This window comes from Oryctolagus cuniculus, chromosome 15 (genome assembly GCF_964237555.1).
Source record: "Oryctolagus cuniculus chromosome 15, mOryCun1.1, whole genome shotgun sequence".
NCBI lineage: Eukaryota > Metazoa > Chordata > Mammalia > Lagomorpha > Leporidae > Oryctolagus > Oryctolagus cuniculus.
Window position 1 is genome coordinate 30,221,813 of NC_091446.1, and position 9,218 is coordinate 30,231,030.

The window sequence follows — 9,218 nt, forward strand, 5'->3', positions numbered from 1 at the left end:
AAGATTCTAAAATGTACGTGAGAGAAACACCAGCTTACTTTCAGAAGATCTCCAGTTAGACTCACAGTGGACTTATCAGAAACCTACAGGCTAGGAGAGGATGGCAAGAATTATTCCAAGTCTCAAGAGAAAAAAAAAAAAAACTGTCAACCCAGAATACTATACCCTGCAAAGTTCACATTTATGAAAATGGAGTAAAGACCTTCTATAACAAATAGAAATTGTAAGAATTTGTCACCACTCATCCAGCCTTGCAAAAGATGCTTAAGGATGTGCTGCGCACAGAAACATGGTCACCACTATGAAAGAAGGTGAAGGCAGAAAATCTCTCAGTAAACTGAAGAGTTAAAATTGTATATGTGCGGGTGTAAAAAGTTAAGCTTAAGCTTACAGGTTTAAACCTTGCTGGTACAGCTGTAAAAAAATAAGACAGAGTAGCACCTTGGCAGTAGGGACTCCATTTTGGAGCACTTGAGACTGCATTCTGGGAAAGCACCCCCCCACCGTGAGACTCTGGTCTGAAACTATGATCTCAAATAGTCGGACAATAGCAGTGCACTACATCACCCTTGGCAACACACAAAAACCCCCTAGCATGATTGCTCAAGCTTAAAAGTAGAAAGGTTGCACCTGGGTTACCTGGGCTAATAATGAAGATGTGATTTGTCTGTGTCTTACATTAATGTCAAGTCCTAATTGCTGATTGTAATATTGTAACTGGTATTGTCAAGATTATGATAAATATTAATTTCACTTAGGTTTTAGGTTATGTTGACCCCAGTAACCATATACTCTCTTTTGATTTTATGTACTCTCTTTTGATTTTAGCAACTGTGTATAGCAACCGTGCATAGCAACCATGTATTCCCCCCTTCCCGGTTTTGCGGTTTTTGCCTTTGTAAACCCTAACCTTTGGTTATTCGGGGCTGCTCTGTTCATGTATGGTCAGACAGCCCCAGCATGCTGGATAATCAATAAAGCTTCCCCTTGCTGTTTGCATAAGAGATGTCTCTTGGTGACGTTTTTCGGGCAGTCGACTCTAACATTTGGAGGCCCCAGCGAGATCTGACTGCTGCCTGTGGACGTCTCCAATGGATATCTCTCGGGGTAAGTGCAGGCGCCTATTTGTGTTGTCGGCCGGCTTATTTGTGGTTTGTGTCTCTTCATTCTGGATTTTGGTAGTTTGTGAATGCTCTAGGGTTTTGGGAACTGTGCTGGTGTAGTAGCCGCTGGGACAGGGGCGTGAGCCCTTCCTGGCTGTGGCCGGCAGACGTGCCCGGGGGCCACAGGCTACGGCCCTGAGGGACGCCTCAGGAGGACAAAGGAAGGCTGGGGACGCCCAGAACTTCCGACTGGCAGGCATGGAGTCTGCATTCCCAGCACTGACGGGGTGGCCAGTAAGGCCTTCTTATTATTAGTCTTTTGTAGTTGTAAGGTGCTTTGTTGGTTGTCTTGTTGTTTGTTGATTGTATTCTCTTGTCATTTAGCATTGTATGGGGCGCTGTGATGGCTCCCATTTGGTAGATTTGGAATCTGTGTTTGTATTGCCAGCATTGTCGCGTGACTCTGAAGTGGTTCTGGAGTCTGCATTTGTAGGTTCTGAAGTGGTTCCGGAGCTTGCATTTGTATTACCGGCATCCTCACAGGGCTCTGAGGCGGTTCCAGAGTCTGTGTTTGTATTGCTAGCATCGTCGCGACCAGTAGTTTATCTCAGTTCCTCTACGGACACTTTGTGTGGTTGTTGTGTGCTGATTCTCTACACTGTTTGTCTGTTCGTGTACATTGTGTTGTCTGCTAACATGGGCCAGACTGTGTCTACACCTTTGTCTCTAACTTTAAATCATTGGTAGGAGGTAAGCGACCGGGCACATAACCTTTCTTTGTCAGTCAAGAAGGTAAAGTGGCAGTCTTTCTGTGCCTCTGAATGGCCCCCCGGAGGGCTCTCCATTTACCACTCATTCGCCAAGTGAAAGAGGCCGTTCTCCTGCCTGGCCGTCATGGGCACCCAGACCGGGATTTTGAGAAAACATCGGAAGTCAGTATTCCTTCCCTCAAGCGGGACCGGATCTGTGGAAGTGACCGTTGAGTGTCCGGCACCCCACAGCTCTCCGAGAACGCGGAGTCCCCCTGGCCACGGCTTAGCTACGGCCGAAACTCCAGAGGGATTGTAAGGAATGGGAGGGAAATTAGGAAGGGCAGTTGGCTGAGAGCCTGGAGATCCCCTGAGTTTGCTTTGGCTTCCCGGCAGCCGGACTGTGACCCGAGCACCAGGTCTCTCTCTCGGAGGGACGCCTGATCACGCTGCCTACTGGTACGTGAGCAGGGCTTAGCTTCGGTCGAGGCTAATATTGACCCTCAGGTAAACTCAGACAACTAGGTAGTGGGTAACCTTAAGCGATAGGAGATTTCATGAGGAGCTTCATTGCTTTCTGCCTTCCTCCTCCTCCCGGGGGCTCCCTCCCCCACTCTTTTGCTCTCCTCATCTCCATTCCTATACCACTGGCCTGGAGAAAGGGAGAGGGAAATTCCACAGGTCTCTCCACCTAGGGAAAAGCTGTTACCTGTTACCTGTTAACCCTTTCCAACCGGGTAAAAAGTTTTCCGTCTTTGCAGCTTATGGTAGCTCTGGTGCGTCTTAAAAGTTTTTTGTGAAGTATTACTGTTGCTAAGCTTTGATTGCCTGAGGACTAAATCTGGAAAAGAGCTAAAGTTAACTATCTGTTGTAATTGACTGAGTGTCTGCAGTAGTCCTAATTGATCTGGCTTTGGTTAAATTATAGGAGGTTCCCAACACTCTTGGTAAAACGGCACACCTACCCAACCCCACGATTAGTCCTGCCAGGCCCCGGTGTGTGCAGTCTTCCCTGTAAATGGGGGAACACAGCCTTTCTCTGCACTCCAAATATCTCTAGGCAGAGCCCCCACCCCAGGGCTGCTTCTTTTTCCTCTCCTGAAGGAATTTCCAATTCAATACCACTGCTGACCTTACCTAAGGGAGCCAAAACCTTAAGCCATTAACCCTTTCCAAACTGATGGGTTTTTCTCTTTGCAGCTAATAAAAACCTAAACAATGGGTTCATATGCTGATAATCAGCTCTTTTCTGTGCTGCTGTCCCTGACTCATCTGAGAGCGTTCACCTGTCTTGAAGGTTTCGCGTTTTTCTATTGCCATTATGAGTCTTGATTGGAAAAACTACAGCGCGAAGTTTGTTTACATTGTTTATCTGTTTTTAATGTCTAAGTAATTACCCAACTGATCAGAAATGTACTAATTTTGGCTAAATGGTTTGACTCTCTGACAGCTTAAATTCTAAACCGAGTCTTCCAACTTTGGGCTTCCAGTCGGATCCTTGGAACTCTCAAAGGATGAGACTAAATTTGTTAAAGTAACAGCTGCTTGGGTCAATTCAGATTATATAAAATATATTAAAATGTTATAAATAGTGTCAGACCTATGCTGTATTTATGTTTTTGCTTTCCAGCTAAAGCGGTCTTATAAAAATAAGAGTAAAATTCTGTGTATACAAGCCTTTATGTTGTTAACTAAAGTAAGCCAATACAGATTGGTTCAGAAAATTGAGGTAATGCAAATGCCCTTCGGTTTGCTCAGTGGCTTGCTTGCTCAGTTTTACATGTCTTTGATATGCTTTAAACTTGTTTCTCTTAATGAGGAAGATCTTTTCAAAGTTGTAAACATACACTAATGTTTGCTGTCCAGGAGATGTTATCCTTGTGTTACTTAAAAACATAAAAATGTAATTTTAACTTTTATTTCAGATAATGGTGTGGTATTCATTAATAACTCAGTGTCTTAAGTCATCTAGGCATCAGTGCTAAGTAAAACTTGGAAAAATATATTATATATACTTTTAACATCTCAAATTCAATAAAAAAAAAAACTGTTTGAGTTTGTTAACATGTATTCTCATAGGTTGGCCATACATGACAATTCAAGACTATGTAAAAATAACTATAAGTATAAAGTTTCAAAAGGTGTAAACAAGTCATAAAAAGTTTTAAAATGTTTATAATTTTAAAATATTATTTACAGAGTTAAGTGCTAATACCAAAATTACACTGACCTAAAGTTAAAGTCTAATCTTCTGTTATAACAATGGGGTTTAAAAAAAAAAAAAAGTGTACTAATGTTAGTAAATATCTAAAAATGGTCTAAATCATAAATCTTAAAATCTGTTTCTGCAAAAACTGTAACGTCTATTTTAACAGTGTCTGCTTAATCGATTACTCTGCCATTTCTAGAGTTAGGTCCTGTAAGCTCTTTTTGACTCTGTTAAATAATTCTATATTATGTAAACTCTTATATACAAGGTTTTTTTTTTTTATTTCTGGTTTATTCGACAACAAGAGACATAAAATTCATGTTAATCCATTGTGTACTCTACTGTCTCTGTTAAGTTATGGTTATGCGGCAGATGCTAAAAAACTGGGTTCCAGAAACCCAAGAAAGCGCTAGTGTCCACAGGCTACACGGTAAATACCCGGAAGCCAAAGGATGGCAGAGACCTCTGCCACAATTTCTCCTCTAAGTCAGGCTACGCAGTAAACACTGGTTAAACTGCCAGTTAAATCTAAAAGCCCAGAAAGTCAGGCAGTCAGGCTAGAGACCCAACTTGCTGCCTCACTTCTCCTCTTTTCTCTTCCAGAAGGGAAGTTACTACTATTCTGCAGGACTCTCCACTGTGACGTACGGTTTGATCCCCAGACCTTATGTAAGGGATGACTGACCTTTTCTGTAATAATGCCTGGCCACAGTATAGGGCCCCAAACAACATAACAAAAGAAAAAAAGGGGGGGGGGTTAAACTACTAGATCAATTTTTCAGTGTACGCGTTAAATGGGCAGAACTCCCCTTTTAAACCAAACTAAAAAATAGATAAAAAGTTAAACTGACGACCTCAAAGTATACAAACAGGTCACCACAGTTGATCTTACCTAAAGGGTCATAGTTCTCCTCATGGGCACGGTCTTAAGTGTCAGAATTTGCCCATGACCATAATTTTTCTAGCTCACCCTGATATTAAAAAATCTCCAAAAATCAGGGTTGGGTTGGGCACCCCCTTGACTTGCATCATAGAGGCTGCCTCCATGGTCCACTTTATTAGAGACCAGTGGAATGAGGAGCAAGCTAGCAGCAGGAGCAATGTATGGATGGGCAACAGGCCAATCAATGGCTGCTTTACACGGTGATCTGCCGTCAAGGAGACCCAGCAAGGCCAGTGCACCCCAAACCTGTGCACCTGTTGCTGATATAAGGAGCCAGGGCGTTGGGCAAGCAGCTGTCGTAACAGCAAATGCCTTCTATCGGCCCTGCCAAGAGCACAGCCACTGGACACGGAACTGCCCTGGGTGTCGAAGGACTCCTGGTTCAGAACTACAGACCCTGTGGCCCCGAGCTAAAAAGCCTTTGGCTCTGCCCAGCCTCTGCCCAGCTTCCAATTCCAGCCACTGCTACTGGGGATGGCTTAGGGTCAGTAAAACGTAAGTTGCCTATTTCTATCAGCCTCCTATTTAACTCTCCTAGTCCAGCCATGTAATGCGAGTCAACAGGGTGCCTCCCTTAAAGGAGATTTGCATCTCTTACAATTTTCTTAACAGCACCCCATGGATAGGTCTGGGCCACACACACCCTGCCAGGCCTTAAAAGTCTATCCAATAGTCCAGGGGGAAGTGGTCCCCTCCACTCCTGTACTGAAACTATAGATGCTTCTCTTTACACCGTGTGTTTTTAATGCCCTTATTTGTTTTGTCTCTAACAGACTAAAAGCTGTTAACTCCAAATGGTCATCAGACAAGGCTTCCAGCCCATTCCACTGGACTACCTGAGCAGCCCTCTGGACCAAGCAGTACAGTCTCTCCAAGGCCACTGTTGCACACCATAAGACAGGTAGCAAGAGGAAATACCCAAATCCCCCTCGACGCCCACCTGCCAGCTTCGAAGAAGTTACAGAAGACGGAACTCCATCCATAATCCCAAAGAAGAATTTTGGGTATTACCTCTTGAGGAAAAAATATTAGGCAGAAAGTTAGTTATGAGCTTATGTGTGTGTGACATAAAGGCCTAATGTGTCCACCATATGCATCTGCATCTCAGTCATCCTGACAATGTTTCATGGACAGCCCGGCCTTTGCATCCTGCCCTGCCCCCTTCTACCTGATAACCTGCCAGGTGGAGATCCCCGCCCCTTCTGCCTGACAAATCTTCCACAGTCTCCCAGATGTAGCCCAGTATCTGCATTTCAGTATTACAGAACAGGCGGGGGTTGGATCTCATTTTCATGAGGGGGGGTGTGTGTTATGCGCAGCCCTAAAGGAAAAATGTTGTTTTTATGCTGACTAAACCCAGGTGGAAACTTCATGGCCAAACTCAGAAAACGACTGGAAAAATGGCAACAGGAGAGGGAAACTCAACAGGGATGGTTTGAGTCATGGTTCGGCCAGTCCCCATGGCTTACTACTCTACTGTCAGCCCTAACAGGACCCTTAATTGTTCTACTCCTAATTGTAACCATAGGACCTTGTGTGTTAAATAGACTCATCACCTTCGTGCGGGAACAAGTTAAAAATGTTAAACTCATAATCATAAGACAACAATATGTCACATTAAAAGATACAAAAACAAATCTCTAAGATTAGAGATCCTCACAACAAGGAGTGGGGAATGAAGAGTTAAAATTGTATATGTGCGGGTGTAAAAAGTTAAGCTTAAGCTTACAGGTTTAAACCTTGCTGGTACAGCTGTAAAAAAATAAGACAGAGTAGCACCTTGGCAGTAGGGACTCCATTTTGGAGCACTTGAGACTGCATTCTGGGAAAGCACCCCCCCACCGTGAGACTCTGGTCTGAAACTATGATCTCAAATAGTCGGACAATAGCAGTGCACTACATCACCCTTGGCAACACACAAAAACCCCCTAGCATGATTGCTCAAGCTTAAAAGTAGAAAGGTTGCACCTGGGTTACCTGGGCTAATAATGAAGATGTGATTTGTCTGTGTCTTACATTAATGTCAAGTCCTAATTGCTGATTGTAATATTGTAACTGGTATTGTCAAGATTATGATAAATATTAATTTCACTTAGGTTTTAGGTTATGTTGACCCCAGTAACCATATACTCTCTTTTGATTTTATGTACTCTCTTTTGATTTTAGCAACTGTGTATAGCAACCGTGCATAGCAACCATGTATTCCCCCCTTCCCGGTTTTGCGGTTTTTGCCTTTATAAACCCTAACCTTTGGTTATTCGGGGCTGCTCTGTTCATGTATGGTCAGACAGCCCCAGCATGCTGGATAATCAATAAAGCTTCCCCTTGCTGTTTGCATAAGAGATGTCTCTTGGTGACGTTTTTCGGGCAGTCGACTCTAACAAAACGTACTAAGGAAATTCAAAGGGGAAAAAAATTAGGAATATTTATGGGAAAACGGCAGGGCCAAGTCATGACTTATCAATAGTCACCTTGAATGTAAATGGCTTCAACTTTCCAGTTAAAGACAGAGATTGGCAGAATGGATTTAAAAACAAAACTCATATTTGCTGCCTACGAGAAACATTTCACCAACAAAGACGCACAGACTGAAAGTGAAAGGATGGAAAAAGATAGTCCATGCTAACAGGAACCAAAGTAGAGCAGGTGTAGCCATCCTAATGCCCAACAAAATAGACTAACACAAAAGCTGTTAAGAGACAAAGAGCACTATGTAATGATTAAGGGCTCAATTCAACAGGAAGATGTAACTTATTTATATTATAATATAATCACCTATTATGAACATATATGCACCTGGCTGTTTAAAGGAAATGTTCAGGAATCTAAAGAGAGACTCAAATACAATAGTAATGGAGGACTTCAATACCCTCCTTTCAGCAATGGACAGATCAACCATACAGAAAATTAGCAAAGAAACAGAGTTCATTGACACTACAGACCAAATGGACCTAACAGACATCTACAGAATTTTCCATCCTACAGCCACAGAATACACATTCTTCTCACGAGTGCATGGAATGTTTTCTAGGATTGACCACATGCTAGGCCATAAAGCAAGTCTTAGCAAATTCAAAAAGTCAAAACCATCCCATGCATTTTCTTCGACTACAATGGAATGAAGCTGGAAATCAGCAACTCAGGAATCTCTAGAACATATGCAAACACATGGAGACTGAACATGCTCCTGAATGAACAGTGGGTCACTGAAGAAATCAAAAAGTTTCTGGAAACAAATGAGGGCAGCAATACAACATCAAGACTTAAGGGATACAGCAAAAAGCAGAGTTAAGAGGAGAGTTTATGGCAATTGGTGCCTACATCAAGAAACTGGAAAAGCACCAAATAAATGAGCTATCGATGCATCTCAAAAACCTACAAAAACAGCAAACCAAACCCAAAACTAGTAGGCAAAATGAATTAAAATTAGAAAAAACAAATTTAAACAAAAAATACAAAAGATCAAAGAGCTGGTTTTTTGAAAATATAAACAAAATTGACACACCATTGGCCCAACTAACCAAAAAAGGGAGGAAGACCACCCAAACTGATAAAATTAGAGATGAAAAAAGCAATCTAACAGAAACCACAGAAATAAAAAGAATCTTCAGAAATCACTACAAAGAGCTGTATGACAACAAACCAGGAAACCTAGAAGAATGGATCGATTCCAGGACACATACAACCTACATCAATTGAGCTATGAAGACATAGAAAATCTAAACAAACCAATAACCAAGATGGAAATGGAATCAGTAATAAAGACAGCAGAGAGCTGGATCGGAAGTGGAGCAGCCGGGTCTCAAACCAATGCCCATATGGGATGCTAGCACCTCAGGCCAGGGCATTAACCCGCTGCACCAAAGCACCAGCCCCCAGACTTACTTCTAAGGGTAGAGTTTAAAAACTTGTCATGGGACTCCAAATCCCAATAAGCTTGGTGGTAAAAATGTCATCTAATTGTTAAAGTGATCATATTAAGTGTTAAAGTGAACATATAGATAGGATCAAGTGTCTGGTAATAATAGAATTAAAAAAGAGTATTCCACAATGGGAAGCATGGGAGACCCAAAGGAAGCTCCTGGCTTCGGAGCAGCACAGCTCCAGCTGATCGGGGAGTGAACCATAGGATGGAAAACCTCCTCTCTCCCCCTGCCTCTCCTCTGTGTAACTCTGACTTTCAAATCTTAAAAAAGAAGTAAGTCTGTAGGAAT

The 9,218-nt window shown here is 42.6% G+C and overlaps 1 long non-coding RNA gene across 1 annotated transcript; it reads left to right on the top strand.

The window, feature by feature from the left end:
• The first annotated feature begins 339 nt into the window (after positions 1-339).
• On the top strand, positions 340-7,344 carry LOC127484232 (uncharacterized). The gene is made up of 2 exons (XR_011382774.1): positions 340-2,359; positions 4,665-7,344. It is a non-coding gene; the product is annotated as an uncharacterized lncRNA (long non-coding RNA).
• Positions 7,345-9,218: the final 1,874 nt, after the last annotated feature.